Consider the following 20141-nt stretch of genomic DNA (forward strand, 5'->3'; position numbering starts at 1 on the left):
AAGGGCGGAGCGGTTGCGAGTACGTCTGTGGCATGCGCAGTAGAGACTTCCCGCTCTGTCCCGCCCCCCCTCATCACGTATTGATGCAGGGGCGGGGCAGAGAGGGAAGTCTCTACTGCGCATTTGCGAGTGAGTACGACACTCGCCTTTTATATGTTTGATTATAATGTTACTTGCATTTTGTATGGTGTGCATATTTTGTACACATTTGTAATATGATTTATGTACGTATGCTTGTTTTTAATTGAGACACATGTCTTTATGTATACATGTTTTTAATTTAGATTGTATGACCCCTGAGGCAGGCGGAGCTTCTGCTGAAACACGGTCCCATGTCGGGTCTCATTTCATTTGGTTCTTTTACAATAAACTTTTATATTGGTGTGGAAGAAAATCGTTCCTACTTTTTTTCTATTTAAGCTTAGCCACTGCAGTACTTCTTGCAAGCACATATGAGTCCAAAACAGCAAAGAGACTGATCGAAACCAGAGGTTTTGGTTCGACTGAAACAGAATCCGCAGTTGAAATCCATGGCTATGTTTGTGCAGCGCTGCGTATGCTTTGTAGCGCTATAGAAATGCTAAATAGTAGTAGTAGTAATGGCTTGGTTTCAACCGGAAATTAAAACAAAAATGTGGCCCCGCCACTGCCATCAGAAAACTGTCCCCCCAAGCCAGCCTTCTACCCCCCTAAGAGACAACCTGTCCCCCCCACAGGCCCGCCTTCTCCATCCCTGGGCCTACCTTCTAAAGGCCCTGGTGGTCTAGTGACTTCTTTGGGGCAGGAGCAACACAGGTTGCTCCTGCCCCTGGTGGCTCCATGTTGAAATTGGCAGCCATGACTTCCCAAGGCAGTCTCGGATTCCGAATTCCAAAACGGCAGCTGTGACGTCCCACAGCAGTCCCCTGAGGCTGCCACTGGAAGTCATGACCACTATTTTGAACATGGATCCACCGGGGGCAAGAACAACGTGGGGTGCTCCTGCCCCAAAGAAGCCACTAGACCACCAGGGCCTTTAGAAGGTAGGCCCAGGGCAGGTGGAGATGGTGAGTGGGTTGGTGTTGGAAAGGACAGGTTTTCTCTCAGATGGAGGCTGGCTTGGGGGAGGGGGTGTCTTCCAGCGGCAATGGCAGGGCCATGTTTTCAGTTACGACAGAAAATGCTCAGCATTTCTGGACAAAACTGAACCTGAAATTCAGGTCGGTTTTGGTGCCGAATCCAAAATCGAAAATCAGTTGGCATCTAACAGCAAACCTAGCTACCTTCCAAATTATGAAAGCTCCAATAATATCTGCATTTAAGTTATGTATTTGTATTGTTGCGGTTCAAGTGGTAATAGAGAAAACGGATTTCCATTTTCTGTCTCTTGTACCGTTGCTACTGGTGACATGTACATGAGGTGATCTTGCTTTCTGGCTATACCAGTCAAATGTTTCACACCCAAAGCATCTCAGAATTACTCAACGTTTTAAGAATGAATCTTGCAGAGTCTACTGAAATAAACTTGCTATTGTATCTCTCCAATATTTATAATTTGTAACCACAAACTCTTCTGAATTCCTATTTGCACAATGGCAAAAGCCATGGTTGGAAGCCTGGGGATTTTACAGCACTGAGACAAATTGGAGAGCATCAGATTAAAAGAAAACTAAAATGGATTGATGTTACTTCCAGAACATGCATGTGTTAAAGATCCCTCTGGATAGACGCTGGGCAGACAGCTGACCCGGGTTCTTTTCAGTAACACTGAATACAAGATTCCAGACCAGAACCCTTCTGAGGATATGAATCTCATAGGAGCTGCACTTTGGATTACAAGCAAGCAAAGGCTGGTAATGTCCTTTATCACAGTCTGTCTTTGTCTACGAGAATATTCACAGTCCTTTTGTGTTTGACTTTTGCTCCACATTGTTTCTGACCTGGCAATTCTCTGCTGCTCCTTTTTCTCTCCAAACTCAGTCAGAACCATGCTGTGTTCATCTAGCACCTGTCCACCACAGCTCAGATCAGCTGTGTGAACCTTGTGCTGTGACAAGAACAGTGGGAAGTGGACCAGGCTCTCCGGGGACAAATCAAAAGGACTTCAAATTCTTAATAACACAAATTTTATTGATAGAAGACTCAACACAGCACCATAGGCGGTCAGTGGCCCAACTGTTTGGGGAGGCTAAAGGGGCGGGGTTAGGGGTGGGGCCAGGGGCGGGGCTTACATCCATAATTGTCTGACAACACACAGAAAAAAAAATAAGTGAAAATAAAAGTCACAATTAATACATTTTATTAAATTTAGATATTAGATATATATCATATGAAAAAGAATAAAGTGGTTGCTCAAAGCATATTCTAACCACAATTGCTCAACTGCAAAACACTATGCACAACTTTGTGCAAAAACACACTCAGAACTTTACTGTACCATAAATATTACACTGGGCAGAACCTAATACACCAATATACCACCCATACGGAAAATGCAGACCGTCAACAATTTGAAACATGGGATCATAATATCACAATTCTCATGTAGAGCCACAAAACACCCTTTTAGGGTGGATAGTGTTCACAATGAGCTCCTTTTAACGATCATATGTAGATCCTTCAAGAGGTAGTGTGTCATGATTTAGGCTCTACACCCTTTCTGATGTTTTGGTGCCACCTCAGTAAGGCCAACACACAATCTCTCTACTGCAAAACACTATACACAAACTTGTGCAAAAACACACTCATAGCCTTACCAAACCATAACAGCACTAATTCCAAGGACAGGACGAGCTACAACCTTATGCATGGAAAGGCAGCACTGTAATTACACCAGGCTCTAAAACACCAGTACACAACCTAGTGAAAAAAAAAAAAAAAAAGGGCTGCAAATACTACACGCTAGCAGAATACTGCATCTTGATCACACATGAAAAACACATGGCACAACAGATATGAAGGCAAATTACTGAACTGGAAAGTTACCTCAAGAAGTCAGACTCAGCATGCAGCAATACTAGAAAAATTGAAACTTGCATGCAAAATATCACAGATGCACATTTCCAAAAGCTGACATATTCCAATTAATAAATTCTGAATAAAAAAATGTTCTACCTTTGCTGTCTGAGCATTTAGTTTTTCTATTAGCTTTGGTCCCGGTGTCTTCTGTTTTATGCAGTGTCAAAACCTCATACCGAATCCGATGCATTACATGCAGTCAATGTAATGTTTTTTGTTTGTTTTTTAACATTGGTGTTAGCGTCCAAACCTGCTACCTGCAATAATCATTCTGGCTACTGCATTCTGAATCACCTGAAGTGCTCCAACCTATGATTTAGCTATTCCTAAGTACAAAGCATTTCAATAATCCAATCTAGTTAAAATTACACATTGTACCATGATCCGAAAGTCATAAGTACACAACACTGGTTTTAATTTAAAAACAGATCTCAACCTGCCCCACCTGTTCCTTAAAAGCTAGATGAGCATCCAAAATGACACCCAAACTTCTCATTTGCTGTTGTGCAAGTACCAATACATCATTCATTCAACAAACAACTAACATCTAGTAAATGCTTCGTATTCTTCCCAATCATCACTATTTCAGCTTTCATCAGATTCAGCAATAATTTATTAGTTTCCATCCAGCCCCCCCCCCCCCCCCCACGCAATTCATATAACTTTTCACTTTCTCAGATACATCCTCGCCTGATATTATGGGGAAGAAAAACTGTACATCTTTTGCATACATTCTCTAACTCACTTGCACTTCACTCAAGAGATTCCCCAATGATGACATGTATAGGTTAAACAACAAAGCTGACAGTGCAGAGCGTTGTGGCACTCCCGTTGGTACTGGATATCTAGATCGTACAAACTCCTTAATTCTTGCCTGCATCACTCTATCATTCAAGTATGACCGGAGTCCCTCAGCTCCCAGACAGCCCTCCTTCCTGCCCCCCCCTCGCGTTTACCGCTTTTACTTTCCGTGCCAGCGACGTCAGTCAAAAAGAATGCACTGCAGGCTTGCTTCCTGCTTCTCTTCCCTCTTCACACAGTGTCCCGCCCTCGCGGAACAGGAAATGCATCATCAGGCGGGACACTGTGTGAAGAGGGACGAGAGAAGCTGGAGGCGAGCCCGCAGTGCCTTCTTCTTGACTGACGTCGCTGCAACGAAAAGTAAAAGGTTGTGTGTGTGAGCGCACGGGGGGGGGGGGGGGGACGGAGAAAAGGAGGACTGCCGGTTGGGGAGCTGAGGAAGGAAGGAGGGACCACCGTCTGAGAGCTGCCAGCACTTCGCTTGGGGTGTGGGGGGGCAGCAGCATCGGCGAGGTGAAGCTCATGGTTGGGCTGGGGAGGCTTAGCCTCCCCAAGCCTCTTAGACGGGGCACCTATGCACAGCACTGTGTTTCAGCCAAAGGCCTGCCTCAGGAGTGGATAAGGGGCATCCCAAATGGTCCTCTTGATTTCCAAAACTGCCAGGAAGTTGTTTAAAAATTGTCAGCGCACTTACTGTTCCAGGCTGGCACTGAAACAGTGATCTAGTCTTCTGAATCTTCTATCAATAAAATTTGTGTTATTAAGAATTTGAAGTCCTTTTGATTTGTCCCTGGAGAGCCTGGTCCACTGTCCTTGCCTCTTTTTTTTTTGTTACATTTGTACCCCGCGCTTTCCCACTCATGGCAGGCTCAATGCGGCTTACATGGGGCAATGGAGGGTTAAGTGACTTGTCCAAAGTCACAAGGAGCTGCCTGTGCCTTAAGTGGGAATCGAACTCAGTTCCTCAGTTCCCCAGGACCAAAGTCCACCACCCTTTCTTTGCGTTGTTCGTGGGATTTCAGGGTTCCTCTGCCCAGGCGGATTTCCTCTGAACCATGTGCTGTGCTATAGACAAACACATACACATGTATGCACGCAGAGAGTTTGGAACTATTTGTATGTGGCATACTTCTGCCTGATTTTCCTGCTATGCACCTTCCACACCCCCCCCCCACCCTCCCTTAACCCTGTTGGGCTGACTCTGATGTGCATTTTATTTTCTTTGTTAGAAATTCTACTGTGAAACCTAACAACTGAATGGTTAAGTACAGAGATACCAGGACCGGACTGTACCAAGCCTGAATTATTACGTCCTGTGTGACATGCCCCCTGGCACCCCTGCCCACTGTCTAATAGCCAAGAGGAAGCAACAATGGACAGGGATGCAATTCTGATGCCCCCACCTCCCTGCACCACTTGCACAGCTCTTGGTATGGCCCCGAGCGATAAGTAGTAAACTCAACATACAGTTTGCTACTGGTTACTATATGTACTGCCTCCTACAGGTGGGGAAACATGGCAATTTATTTATTTATTTTAGATTTTGCTCACACCTTTTCACTAGTAGCTCAAGGTGAGTTACATTCAGGTACACTGGATATTTCTCTGTCCCAGGAGAGTTCACAATCTAAGTTTATACCTGAGGCACTAGAGGGTTAAGTGACTTGCCCAAGATCACAAGGAGCAGCAGCGGGATTTGAACCGGCCACCTCTGGATTTCAAGACTGGTGTTCTAACCACTAGGCTACTCCTCCACTAGCAACATTCCACGTAGAAGCCTACCCTTGCAGATCAGCAATGCAGCCGCGCAGGCTTCTGTTTTTATGAGTCTGACGTCCTGCATGGAATGTTGCTAGTGGAATAGCAAAATTCATTCCATGTAGAATCTCAACTAGTAGCAACATTCCAGAATCTCCAATAGTAGCAACAGCAACATTCCATGTAGAATCTCAAATATTTATTTAGATTTTGCTCACACCTTTTTCAGTAGTAGTTCAAGGTGAGTTACAGTCAGGTACTCTGGATATTTCTCTGTCCCAGGAGGGCTCACAATCTAAGTTTGTTCCTGAGGCAATGGAGGGTTAAGTGACTTGCCCAAGATCACAAGGAGCAGCAGCGGGATTTGAACTGGCCACCTCTGGATTGCAAGGCCCGTGCTCTAACTACTAGGCCACTCCTCCAATACCTGTTTGCCTTTCTACAGTGTCCCCCTGTAGTTAAAATGTAAAAACCATCCTTTGAAACTTGTTGACAGTGACCTCTATTTTATTACATTTGGTTTCATGTTATTCTTCTTTCCAAATCAATGAAATATTTAAGTACTACTCCATTCTTACTGATTCTCCTCTCTCCCTTCCAGGTCCACACAGGCAACACAGATACAAACATGCAAGTGCATACATGTCCATACATGAACATGCAGAGGAGTTGGAAAGAATTCTATGAGCCATACACTTTCCCTACTTATTTTAAGTGAAAAGGAAGGAGACTGTGACATCACTGCAGGAAGAAGGGGGAGAGGAATACGATCAACCGGACATTTTACTTTCCAGATGTCAGGAGGAGGAAGGCCATCTTGATTTAAAACTGCTCTTGTACTGCCTAGTTTAGCCCTCCCAAGTTAGGTGGCTACCACAGAAAATCAGCAACCAGCCCTTCAATTACCTCCCCCACCACCAGAACCACTCAGAATTTGACTAGCACAATTTAACTGCCTAGTGAAATTTACGTGGCTGAATTTATCCTACTAAATTTAGCCAGTTAATCTGGCCAATTTTAAAAGACTTTGATCTTGCTGGCTAATCCCTTACTTAGCTGGCTAGATATATGAATATTTATCTCACAAAATCAGTAAACTGAAAACAATTCTTTTCTACTTTGTTTTCTCTCTTTTCTGATTTCCTTTGCCTGTCTTTTCACTCTTTACAGGATCTCCTGTCCATTTGCCTTTCTTTTTCTCTCCCTTTGTCTTTTCTTACATCTGTCTCTGATCTCTTTGTGTTTCATTCACCTTCCAGACTTCAAGCTCCTTTCTTTTTATCTCTTATCTATCCATCTCCTCCTTTCCCTTCATGACCACCTCTGCTCTGTATTCTCTCTTGCCCTCTACCGAGTCCTTGGCCCACCCCACTCTGTCTCACTCCTCCTCCAGTTCTGATCCTCCCTTTCACCCCCTCCCTCCCCAGCACTCATCTATTTTCTTCTGCCTCTCGTCCCAGTTCCTTGCCTGTTGCACATCTGCTTCCCCACACGCAGCCCCTTTCCACTCTCTCTTACATAAAAACCAAGCCTCTTATTACCCCCTTTTACCATATCCCCAGATCCATTTTGCTCTCTTTTATCCCTTTCATAGATCCATCTCTTTCCACTGCCTCTCATCCCCTCTGCTGCCTCCCCTGTCCCCTTCCACATCCCCTGGTCCTCTAGGTCTTTCACACCACCTTTCCACTTCTCACATCCTTTAGGACCCTCTCTCATATCTATAGGCTGTTCTTAACCCGTCACTCATAACCCTCCCCCAGTTTAAGTAACATACCGACTCAAAACCGCACCTAATTGCTGAGTCCCCAGTGTCCCCCAATCTTTACTGCATCTTTGAGGCGGTGCTCTTTCTACCATCCCAGAATCTCTCCCCTCCCCCATTCTCCCATCCAATCCCCAAGTCCCTCTTTCTTCCCCCACTCTCCTGCTTAATTCCTGAGAACCCAACTTTCCTCCAGTACCATATCAACATAAGAACATAAGAATAGCCATACTGGGTCAGATCAATGGTCCATCTAGCCCAGCATCCTGTTTCCAACAGTGGCCAATCCAGGTCACAAGTACCTGGAAGAAACCCAAATAGTAGCAACATTCCATACTAGCAATCCCAGGGCAAGCAGTGGCTTCCCCATGTCTCTCTCAATAGCAGACTATGAACTTTTCCTCCAGAAACGTTTTTAAAATGTTTTAAAACACAGATAGACTAACCATTGTTACTACATCCTCTGGCAAAGAGTTCCAGAGCTTAACTATTTGCTGAGTTAAAAAAATTCCTCCTATTTGTTTTAAAAGTATTTCCATTGAGTGTCCCCTGGTTTTTGTACTTTTTGAAAACCAATTCAATTCTACTTGTTCTAAACCACTCAGGATTTTCTAGACCTCAATCATATCCAGCCTCAGCTGTCTTTTTTCCCAAGCTGAAGAGCCCTAACCTCTTTTAGCCTTTCCTGATATGGGAGGAATTTCAACCCCTTTATCATTTTGGTTGCTCTTCTTTGAACCTTTCCTAATTCCGCTATATCTTTTTTGAGATACAGCAACCAGAATTGAACGCAGTACTCAAGGTGAGGTCACAGCATGGAGTGATACACAAGCATTATAGTATTCTTGGTCTTACTTATCATCCCTTTCCTAATAATTCCTGAGTAAAGTGATGTGGTAGCCATGTTAGTCTACTTTTAAAGGTAATAAATAGAAATAAAACAAAACATTGCAAAGAAAAGAAGAAGATACCTTTTTTATTGGACTAACATAATACATTTTTTGATTAGCTTTCGAAGGGAAAAGGTGCAGCGAAGGACGACTAAAATGATAGCAGGGATGGGACGACTTCCCTACGAAGAAAGACTAAGGAGGCTAGGGCTTTTCAGTTTGGAGAAGAGACGGCTGAGGGGAGACATGATAGAGGTATATAAAATATTGAGTGGAGTGGAACAGGTGGATGTGAAGTGTCTCTACATGCTTTCCAAAAATGCTAGGACTAGGGGGCATGCGATGAAACTACAGTGTAGTAAATTTAAAACAAATCGGAGAAAATGTTTATTTTATTTATTTATTTATTTTAGTTATATTTGTACCCCGCGCTTTCCCACTCATGGCAGGCTCAATGCGGCTTACATTTTTCTTCACCCAACGCATAATTAAACTCTGGAATTCGTTGCCAGAGAACGTGGTGAAGGCGGTTAGCTTAGCAGAGTTTTAAAAGTGGTTAGATGGTTTCCTAAAGGACGAGTCCATAAACCACTACTAAATGGGAAAAATCCACAATTCCAGGAATAACTTGTATAGAATTGTTTGTACGTTGGGAAGCTTGCCAGGTGCCCTTGGCCTGGATTGGCCGCTGTTGTGGACAGGATGCTGGGTTCGATGGACCTTTGGTCTTTTCCCAGTGTGGCATTATTTATGTACTTATGTACTGGGCCCGGCTCCGGCTCCGTCTCTCAGAGGCACTGAAAACAGCCTGTCCTTCCTGCATATCTAAGTAGGCGCTAATGACTCCTTGAGTTTGTGAAGCTTTGTTTTTCTTTTATCGCCACAACAGCACCCAAAATTAACTCAACGCTAATAGTATGCAAATGATATGCACGCTGTTAGCGTCAAGCATTAGGAAGTTAAGCGTCGGGATTGTGCAAGGGGCATAATCAAAGCTCTTGCGCTCATGCCCAGTCCAATGGGGGGAGAGGCAGTGCTGCCAAAGCAGAGGGAACCAGCCCGAGAATGAGGGGCAGTGGAATGGGAGCTGGAGACTGCAGCAGCCTGCATGTCCTCGCTCCTCTCGAACGGCCGCCTCACATTCCCACAGCACGCTAGCTTCAGTTGGGAAGAGGATTCCCTTGCTCAACTTCTTCAAACTCCTCAAAAATTCTTGTGCTCCTGCAAACTCCTCGAAAACTGTGCCTGATTTCCTCTGTACAGAAAAAAGACTGGTTACATGGGGAGGAAGGGCAGGGCCGTGCCAAGGGTCTGTGGCGCCCCCCCGCAGATGATCAGTTGGCGCCCCCCCCTACCCCGTGAAGGTGATCGCTGCCCTCCCGCTCCCTGGGTCATGTCCCAACTGCCCGCCCTCTTCTCCCCCCCCAACAAGATCCCTTTTAAATTTACCTCCGGCAGCGAACGAAGGCGCAGCGTCAATGGAGGCGGCGCTCCCGACGTCTCTAGTCTTCCCTTCGCTCAATGTCCCGCCTTCTTCTGACGTCATTTCCTTGACGTCAGAAGAAGGCGGAACACTGAGCAAAGGGAAGACTAGTAGAGACGTCGGGAGCACCGCCTCCTTCACTGACGCTGCGCCTTCGTTCGCTGCCGGAGGTAAATTTAAAAGGGATCTTGTTGGGGGGGGGAGAAGAGGGCGAGGTAAGCATGGCGTGGTGGGGCGCCCCCCCAGAGGACGGCGCCCTCCTGCCGTGCTTACCTTGCTTACCATGTTGGCACGGCCCTGAGGAAGGGGATTGCCACCTCACCAATTTGCTGGATAAGTGAGTAACACCTACTCCAAGCTGGCATTGGGTTTGTGCGGCAAGGGTGCCCTTCTTCAGAGTGCTGTTTTCTGTGCATCAGAAGGAATGCAAAACAACCTCATTTTAATCCTTTCGCCTACATTTGCATGTGATTAGAGCTGATCACTGGCAAGTTTTTGTTTGCTGCTATAAGGGCCTTCTGAACATTATATGCTGGCAAATTCTGGCACTATTGGCCTCTAGTGCCCATATTTGCTTCTGAGCTTCGGGGTTTTAATGCATAAGTACATAAGTATTGCCATACTGGGACAGACCGAAGGTCCATCAAGCCAAGCATCCTGTTTCCAACAGTGGCCAATCCAGGTCACAAGTGCCTGCCAAGATCCCAAAACAGTATACATTTTATGTTGCTTACCTAGAATAAGCAGTGGATTTTCCCCAAGCCCATTTTAATAATGGTCTATGGACTTTTCCTTTAAGAAGCCATCCAAACCTTTTTTTTAACCCCGCTAAGCTAACTGCCTTTATTACATTCTCTGGTAACAAATTCCAGAGTTTAATTACACGTTGAGTGAAGAAATATTTTCTCTGATGCTGCTCTAGGCAGTCACCTACTGTAGTGTGCCTATGGTTCAGCTCCTCTCTTTCCTACCTCTGCCCTCATCATCTCAGTCTGCTCCTTGCTTTCCTGTTTCTCTTGCCAGTATTGGATTAATGAATTTACCACAGATCCTGTGTGTGTATGACCAGTAAATCTCAGCTTCCTTTTGGCCAAGTCTTGTACCATCTTCCATTATCTCAATTGCTTTGTCTTTTGAGATTATCTCCTTTTTTTTTGGGGGGGGGGGGGAGAGGTATCAATAGAATCCTTCAAATCCCTCTGATGTTCTTACCTTGATATTTTCTTTAACATCTCTTCACTGTATGTCCAGTTTTCACTGAGAAGATGTCTGCACTCAGAAGCCTTTCTATATTTATGATGCAAATATTATCTGTCTTAGTATTGTTTATGTTTGATTTTATGTATGTTTTATAGTAACCCACTTAGGGGCCATTTTACTAAGCAGTGTTATCCCAAGCACGGGTTTTCCCATGCGCTAAGGCCACTTAAGTGCTGCCAGGAAATGGCTGATTTTTCTATTTTGGCAATAAGGGTCATGTGCTAATTTCCCCATTGTCACATAAGCACTTACAGATACCTACCTAATCGGTTAGTGCGTGGCAATGTAAATGCACTGATTAGCACAGAACACACCTACTCTCTACCCCCTAGACCCGCCCCAGCGCTAAAACTATTTTTTAGCACGTGCAAAAACTACAAATCTTAAGTTCCTTCATAAATTAGACCTGTACTAAATATTCGTAATAGATTTGCTTCGGCCCCAAATACATTATTTGTATTCAGCCGAATAGCGATTTAAATTCGAATATGAATAATCCGGGGCTCTACTGTGCTCAATCCTACTGAAATAAACACTGGATCTCTGATTTCACGTTGCTTCTTTTATTATTTGCTATGTTAAAGCTCAATGGCCATTATTCATATTCAGCCAAATAGTAAAATATGTTATTTGGTACAGTTCTAATATATACATATATTCATATATACAAATACATACACGTATATTTTACTTGTTACACATTTTCCATCTTTGTGATCCAGAAACTCAGAGATATGTATATTCTGTAAGTTGTTCTACTTGCCACACTTTATATCTGGTTATGTCCTGCAATATATGAGACTGTCTTGTGCTTGCCTGGTAGCCATTTTGAGATTGATGAAAAATGTGTTACAAATTTGTTATATAAAATAAAATAGATATTTCTCTGGTATTGGTTTTCTTTTTGTAGACTATCATAACATCCACTTTGTTGGTATTTGATTTCATTGCATAGAAATTACAGATTACACACAATCTGTCTTGTAAATTGGCTTCCATTAAGTTTATATTTATTTACCAGACTTCTACAGTCTGTGCCGTCATTGTGGCTGGACAGGGGCTTCGATGACAACTTCAGTAGTTGGAGAACAAGGCCAGTGCCAGGGAGACTTGTACCGTCTGTGCCTTGAAAATGGCAAGGAAAGATCAAGTATGCATATGTAGTATCACATACCTTATGCTATAAGTTTATCTTGTTGGGCATACTGAATGGACTGTATCTGCCGTCATCTACTGTGTTATTATGACTTATAAAGAGCCTTTCCTACCAAGACTATCAAGCAGTTTCCAAGTCTTTGCCAACTGCCACCTCCCCAGTAGCCCCATCTCCTAACCAAAAACAGAGAGACCATGTTGAGGCGTATACTTCAAAATCAACACGAACGTACCTAAACTACCCTGCACTACCCAAGCTGCAAAGGACTCAAATTCAAATCAACTTATGCATCCAATTTTTCATACATAAGCACACAATTGTGAAACGCACTTCCAAAAGCCTTGAAAATTATGTACGACAACCTACACCAGGAGAACACTAAAAACTTATTTGTTTAAAAAGGCATACCCTACCAACCCAATATAAAAGCCTGACCGCTGCAACACAACATAACCAAAGTACAGTATGGACACAACAACTACTACTACTTATCACTTCTATAGCGCTACAAGGCATACACAGCACTGTACACCATACACGAAAAGACAGTCCCTGCTCAAAGAGCTCACAATCTAAATAAGACAGGTAAACAGACAGAAAAATTAAGAGGTAAGGGAATAAAAGAGGTGGGGTAAAGGGCAAGTGAGTAGTGGTTAGGAGTCAAAAGCAGTGTCAAAGAGGTGGGCTTTTAGCATGGACTTGAAAACGGCGAAAGACGGGGCTAGATGTACAAGCTTGGGAAGTCTATTCCAGGCGTGAGGTGCAGCGAGATAAAAGGAATGGAGTCTGGAATTAGCAGTAGAGGAGAAGGGGATGGACAAGAGAGATTTATCTATAGAGCGGAGTACCCGAGGGGGGGGGGGCGTAGGGAGAGACAAGAGTGGAGTACTGGGGAGCAGCAGAGTGAATGCACTTATAGGTCAGTAAGAGAAGTTTGAGTTGAATGCAGAAACGGATAGGGAGCCAGTGAAGTGACTTGAGGAGAGGGCTAATGTGAGCATAGCGACTTTGGCGGAAAATGAGTCGCGCAGCAGAGTTTTGAACTGATTGAAGAGGAGAGAGATGGCTAAGTGGGAGGCTGGTGAGAAGCAGGTTGCAATAATCTAGGCGAGAGGTGATAAGAGTGTGGATAAGGGTTCTGGTAGAGTGCTCAGAAATGAAGGGATGGATTTTGCTGATGTTACAGAGAAAGAAACAACAGGTTTTGGCAATCTGCTGAATGTGAGCAGAGAAGGAGAGAGAGGAGTGGAAGATGACCTCAAGGTTACGAGCTGATGAGACAGGGAGAATGAGTGCGCCATCCACAGAAATAAAGAAAGGGGGGAGAGGAGAGGTGGGTTTAGGGGGGAAGATGAGAAGCTCGGTTTTGGCCACGTTAAGTTTCAGATGACGTTGAGACATCCAGGCAGCGATATCAGATAGGCAGGCTGAAACATTGGTCTGGATGCTGGTTGAGATTTTGGGGGTAGAGAGGTAGATCTGGGAGTCGTCAGCGTGGAGATGGTATTGAAAGCCATGGGATGAAACCAAAATACAGTATGGACACCAACACAAAATTCTTCCGTGTATGACGCCCCTATGTGGCTAGACCACATGAACCTTATCTTATCTCAACATCACTCTGTATTTGTTTACACCGGAGGCTGCAATCGCATCTCCAGCACTATGTAAGCCACATTGAGCCTGCAAATAGGTGAGAAAATGTGGGATACAAATGTAACAAAATAAATACATTAAATAAATAAATATTTTCAAAGCACTTAGACGTACAAAATGCCATATGTAACCTATGGAACTTTGTAAGTCTAAGTGCTTTGAAAATGAGCCCCTATAGTAATCTAAATCCGAATATTTTAACATACAAAATCACCCCCAGAGACAAATAAGGCTGATTTTCCACTTCCTGGAAATCTGTATTTCACTCAGAAAAGATTCCTGGACTAGACAGGAAGGAAAGGTCCCGCTGATAGTAAAGAGCATTTACACTAAAGATCTCAGAATACACGGCCCTAATTAGAAAGGAGAGGCTGTTCCAGATACAGAGATTTGGAAAAAGCAGCACACACTATTGGCTTTGCACACTTAGCAGAAAAACAAGGATAGTAGTCGGGGGGGGGGGGGGGGGGGGGGAACTGTCTTCCACATTTGTCCATTTTACTGGGGATTATTCTCTTCCCCTTGATGTACACAGCTTATAAACCTTGGCCACTGCTTGTCTGATGACCAAGAATTGTCCTCAGGCTGTGACAGCTTTCACTAGACTCACTAAGAATGGTGGACCTGAGCTTCCCAGAGAACTCAAGACATCTGAAGGTGTTGGGTGATTCGGAAAGCACACCTGCTCCAGCACCTCGTTTGCTGAACCAGAGAAAGCCATTACAATCCAGGGATTCCAGGCCTTTCTCTGGATCAGTAGTTTCTAGATTTGTGCACCCTTGCTGATCAAAATGTACTTTTAGTTTCTCAAAGCAAATGGAGCATAGATGATCTGAATGTCATTGTATATGCAGCTGTAATCAGCTTCAAATGCCTCATCATTAAAGCAAACATCACCAACGGACAGGCAATGCTCTGCTAATCCCCGATGCACTGAAGGGGAAAGAGACCCCTCCCCTCCCCAAGCACCATAGGGCTAACTTTTCAAAATGATTAGGGTTCTAAGCACAATGCTCGACATCCATTGCACCCACAGAGCTGGCACCTACGCCCAACTCCACCAGTGCAACCCCCCCCCCCCCCCTCCCCAGGGAACACCCTTCCTCTGCTTGCAAGTCGCAAAAAACCCACATCCTTCTTAAAAGGAGCAGCAGAGCCCCGAGTTCCGGTCTTATAGCGCCTCTTTCACTTTTTACCCATAACTGGAGCCCCAAGAGAAGCGACCTGCCTGCCTATCTGGGGTGTCCTAGGGTAGGGAGAGAATGAAGTAGGCACAGAGTTGGTACAAAACTACCCCCCACCCCCACCCCCACCCCACTCACCCTCTCTGATGCTCCGGCTTCTTCGGTCTCTGCCGAGTCGAGTTCTGCTGATCCCCGTTTCTGATCCGCCGCCTTAAACTACTCAAAACATCTCGGGAAAACTCGGGCCAGGTACCGTCCGGAAGCCTCTCTGGCTCCTGTAAGCAGATCGTGGCCCCGCTGCTGCCCCTGAAATATTTGGATCGGCTTCGACGGGTATCAGATCGAGACCTGCACCTGTTCTAACTTTCTGCTCCCGCTTCGCTTCTCCGCGCTCTCGATGCTGCTCCTTCTCTGCTCTTCTGGAGTCTCAGAAAGTGAAGCACGTTGAGAGTCCGGGAGGAGCCGAGCCGGGGAGCCCAAACTGGCTCTCTGTCTCCCCCTAGTGTCTCTTACTAATTCCGCAGCTGCCGGAGAAAAGCCTCATAGATAGCCCCAGCATAGGTATAGGTGGGGGTGGGGGTTGGGAGGAGCTGCACTGACTCCTCTTTTGCTGCAGTCATTGGGTACTGCTGACTCCTCTCCCCCTAGGTGCCAGCTCTGTGGGTGCTTGAGCATCCCCAATATTGAGCAAACTCATTGATGAGGAAGAATTCATTTATGGTAGGTCTAGCACCCTCAATTATTGTGAAACGTTGCCTCCTATGCCTCTCCTCAGGGCTGGTCCTAGGGTCTCTGGTGCCCCCCCCCCCTGTCTAGCATCTCCTTTCTCTCTTCTCCCTCCCTCTTCTCCCACCCTGCCCCCTTTTTCAGCCCAGTGCGATTCTCCTTCGCCCCATCCCCCTCCCATTTATGGCCACCTGCCCGCCCTCTTCTCCAACTCCCCCCAACATCCCCCTTTTTCTTCCTGCCACCCTGCATGGTTTAAGTCTTTTTTAAATTTACCTCCGTCCCAGTGGCTGCGTCATTTCAAAGTCCTGCCCGTCTCTAGCCTTCCCTCCCTTCATGAGTTCATTCCCCCCAAGTCCCGCCTTCTGATGTCATTTCCTCTTTCCTCGAGGGCAGGACTCTGAGGGAACAAACTCACGAAGGGAGGGAAGGCTAGAGACGGGCAGGGCTTTGAAATGACGCGGCCGCTGGGACGGAGGTAAATAAAAGATTTAAACCCCCAAGGGCGGCACAGTATGGCGGTGCAGTGCTGCAGCGGCGCCCTCCTGCGGTGCTTACCCCGCTTACCGGGTTTGACCAGCCCTGCCTCTCCTTACAGGTACCAAACATTGGTAACCGCAAACTGCACTTCAGCTCTTTCCCTGCAGATACCAAGCACTACTGATTCTTGCTCTAGAAAAGAGTCACATGCTACACCTGACTCCAACCTAGGGGAAGAAGGCACTAATAACTCTTCTCCTCCTTAAACAGTTATTGGGTCATTTTACCACAATTTGCTACTACTACTATTTAACATTTCTAAAGCGCTACTAGGGTTACGCAGCGCTGTACAATTTAACATGGAAGGACAGTCTCTGCTCAAGGAGCTTACAATCTATTCACCTTGACTGCAGCAGATCCAGTAATTTTTAATGCTGTAAACTACAGGATTGTGAGGGTGCAGCCTCCGACCCCACTTCAAGTTCCTTTTATTCTTGGGCAAGTTACTTAAGCATCTATGGCCTCGGGTGCAAACAAAGAATGTAAAGTCCTCCACGGCTAGGAAAATAGTTAGTGTACATGAATGTAACGAGCCTTGTGCCACTACTGAAAAGGCCTCGGCTAAATTGAGAGAGCTGGGGATTAAATGATATTGAAAAGGGCTGAGAAAATCCTCTCTCGGTGGGGGGAGGGGGCATTTCCTTTCTAAAATTAACCATGTTCCAAAACACAACCCTTTTCCACTTTTGAGGTGCTTTTGAATCCCAGAGAGGTAAGCAGAGTTCTCACCTCAAGCTCTCTTCCAAAAGCCAGATCCAAATGCAAACTTAGCAGTTAGATGCTGGATATGCAGGTATTACCTTTGCAAAACAGTGAATACACATACTCTGATACACCATCCAAAGCATGAGTCCTGCAAAAAAGCTGTGTGTTATATATATAGAGAAGTGGCACCTTTTCCAAAATGGGTAGGTATATTAAAAGCAAGAAGCCGGCAAAAGAATCAGTTGGACCATAGCTGACCGAGGGGTAAAAGGGGCAATCAGAGAAGATGAAGCCATAGTGGAGAAATTAAATGAATTCTTTGCTTCGGTCTTCACCGAGGAAGATTTGGGAGAGATACCGGTACCATAAATATTATTCAAAGCTGATGAGTTGGGGAAACTGAATGAAATCTCTGTAAACCTAGAGGATGTAATGGGGCAATTTAACAAATTGAAGAGCAGCAAATCTCCTGGACCAGATGGTATTCATCCCAGAGTACTGATAGAATTGAAAAATGAACTGGTGGAACTATTATTAGTAATATGTAATTTATCTTTAAAATCGAGTGTGGTACCGGAAGATTGAAGGGTAGCCCATGTAACACCATTATTTAAAAAAAGGTTCCAGAGGGGATCCGGGAAATTATATACCAGTGAGCCTGACGTTGGTGCCGGGCAAAATGGTAGAGACTATTATAAAGAAAATTACAGAGCATATTCAAAAGCATGGATTAATGAGACAAAGACAACATGGATTTAGTGAAGGGAAATCGTGCCTCACCAATCTATTACATTTCTTTGAAGGGGTGAACAAACGTGGATAAGGGCGAGCCAGTTGATATTGTGTATCCGGATTTTCAAAAGTTGTTTGACAAAGTACCTCATGAAAGACTCCAGAAGAAATTGGAGAGTCATGGGATAGGAGGTAGTGTCCTGCTGTGGATTAAAAACTGATTACAAGATAGAAAACAAAGAGTAGGGTTAAATGATCAGTATTCTCAATGGAGAAGGGTAAATAGTGGGGTTCCCCAGGGGTCTGTGCTGGGACCACTGCTTTTTAACATATTTATAAATGATCTAGAGATGGGAGTAACTAGTGAGGTAATTAAATTTGCTGATGACACAAAGTTATTCAAAGTTGTTAAATCAGAAGAGGATTATGAAAAATTACAAGAGGACTTTACAAGACTGGGCGTCTACTCTTTGAGCAGGGACTGTCTTTCTTCTATGTTTGTGCAGCGCTGCGTACGCCTTGTAGTGCTATAGAAATGCTAAATAGTAGTAGTAGTAGTAGTAATGTGAACAAGTGCAAAGTGATGCATGTGGGAAAGAGGTACCCGAACTATAGCTACGTAATGCAAGGTTCCAAGTTAGGAGGCACCAACCAAGAAAGGGATCTCAATGTTGTTGTTGATGATACGTTGAAACCCTCTGCTCAGTGTGCTGCGGCGGCTAAGAAAGCAAATAGAATGTTAGGTATTATTAGGAAAGGAATGGAAAACCAAAGTGAGGACGTTATAATGCCTTTGTATTGGTCCATGGTGCGACCGCACCTCGAATATTGTGTTCAATTCTGGTCGCCGCATCTCAAAAAAGATATAGTGGAATTAGAAAAGATACAGAGAAGGGTGATGGAAATGATAAAGGGGATGGGACGACTTCCCTATGAGGAAAGGCTGAAGCGTCTAGGGCTCTTCAGCTTGGAGAAAAGACGGCTGAGGGGAGATATGATAGAGGTCTGTAAAATAATGAATGGAGTGGAAAAGGTAGACATAAATCGTTTGTTAACTCTTTCCAAAAATACGAGGACTAGGGGGCATGTGATGAAGCTACAAAGTAGTAAATGTAATACAAATTGGAGAAAATGTTTCTTTACTCCACGTTTAATTAAACTCTGGAATTCGTTGCCAGAGAATGTTGTAAAGGTGGTTAGCTTAGCAGGGTTTTAAAAAGTTCTGGACGGCTTCCTAAAAGAAATGTCCATAGGCCATTATTAAATTGACTTGGGGAAAATCCACTGCTATTTCTGGGATAAGCAGCATATAATGTATTGAACTTTTCGGGATCTTGCCAGGTAATTGTGACCTGGATTAGACACTGTTGGAAACAGGATGCTGGGCTTGATGGACTTTTGGTCTGTCCCAGTGTGGCAATACTTATGTACTTATGACTACTTATAGGTGCATGCTAAGTTCTGTGGTTAAGTGGATAACATCAGTTAGTCTTTATTTGAAGCATGTAGTCTATGAGAAAAAGGAGTCTATGATGCCAGACAACATCATTGGTGGCACAGAAGACTCAAAATGGCGTTGTTTCAGCACTAGGCCTGCATCAGGAGTCAGCAGTAGCAATTCACAGTTGTGACCCTGATGAACAAAGATAACCTTGTTGGATGAACTTGAAAGAAAGGGCAGGCGTCTTCCCCCCCCCCCCCCCCCAGTACCTTCAAATCACCTCCGCTTCAGTCTTTCCCCGGGCAGCAGCACTCATAGGCTTCGTACACATGCACCAGAACTCTCTCTGTCTATCAGCACTGCTATAGATGCGGGGGGGGGGGGGGGGGGGGGGAACTGGAGCAGAGATGATTTGAAGGTACGGGGGAAGGTTAGACACAACCTTTTTTTCAAGCCACTTGACAAGGTTATCTTTGTTCACTAGGGTCACAAGCCACTAGGGTCCTGACGCAGGCCAACACAGCCGTTTCAAGTCTTCTGTGCTACCTATTGATGTTATTTGCTATTATGGATTCCTTTATATCATCAACTACATCATTTTTTTTTAATTATTTCACACTTGACATGCTGCCTTTCTGTAAATACAAAGTGGTTTACATATACTGTTTTTAAATAAAGACTGAATAGTGTGATACAAACACTTTCCATCATCTGTTTTCCTTCCTTCAGTGGCGTTCCTAGGGGGGCTGACACCAGGGGCGGATCGCCGATGCGCCCCACCCCCCGAGTGCAGCGCCCCCCCCCCCGGATGCAGCGTGACCCCCCCGGCAAAAGGACACCCCCCCCCCACGAAGGAACCCCCCCCCCGGGTGCACGCCGCTGGTGGGGTGCTGCACGTGCCTGTCCTCCGTTCATTCCATGCTTCTTCTCTGCCCCGGAACAGGAACTGTTCCGGGGCAGAGAAGAAGCATGGAACGAACGGAGGACAGGCGCGTGCGGGCGGCACCCCCCCCCCAGCAGCGTGCACCCGGGGTGGACCGCACCCAC

General features: G+C 45.1%; 1 protein-coding gene across 2 annotated transcripts in view; it reads right to left on the reverse strand.

The window, feature by feature from the left end:
• ADORA2A (adenosine A2a receptor) overlaps positions 1-15366 on the reverse strand; it is a 36608-nt gene extending 21242 nt beyond the window's left edge. For both annotated transcript variants that reach the window (XM_030219424.1, XM_030219423.1), the window contains exon 1: positions 15089-15366. The gene's annotated coding sequence lies outside the window, so the exon portion shown is untranslated. The remainder of the gene's footprint in view (positions 1-15088) is intronic.
• Between the last annotated feature and the right edge of the window lie 4775 nt (positions 15367-20141).

Source organism: Microcaecilia unicolor, chromosome 11 (assembly GCF_901765095.1).
Source record: "Microcaecilia unicolor chromosome 11, aMicUni1.1, whole genome shotgun sequence".
Taxonomy (NCBI): domain Eukaryota; kingdom Metazoa; phylum Chordata; class Amphibia; order Gymnophiona; family Siphonopidae; genus Microcaecilia; species Microcaecilia unicolor.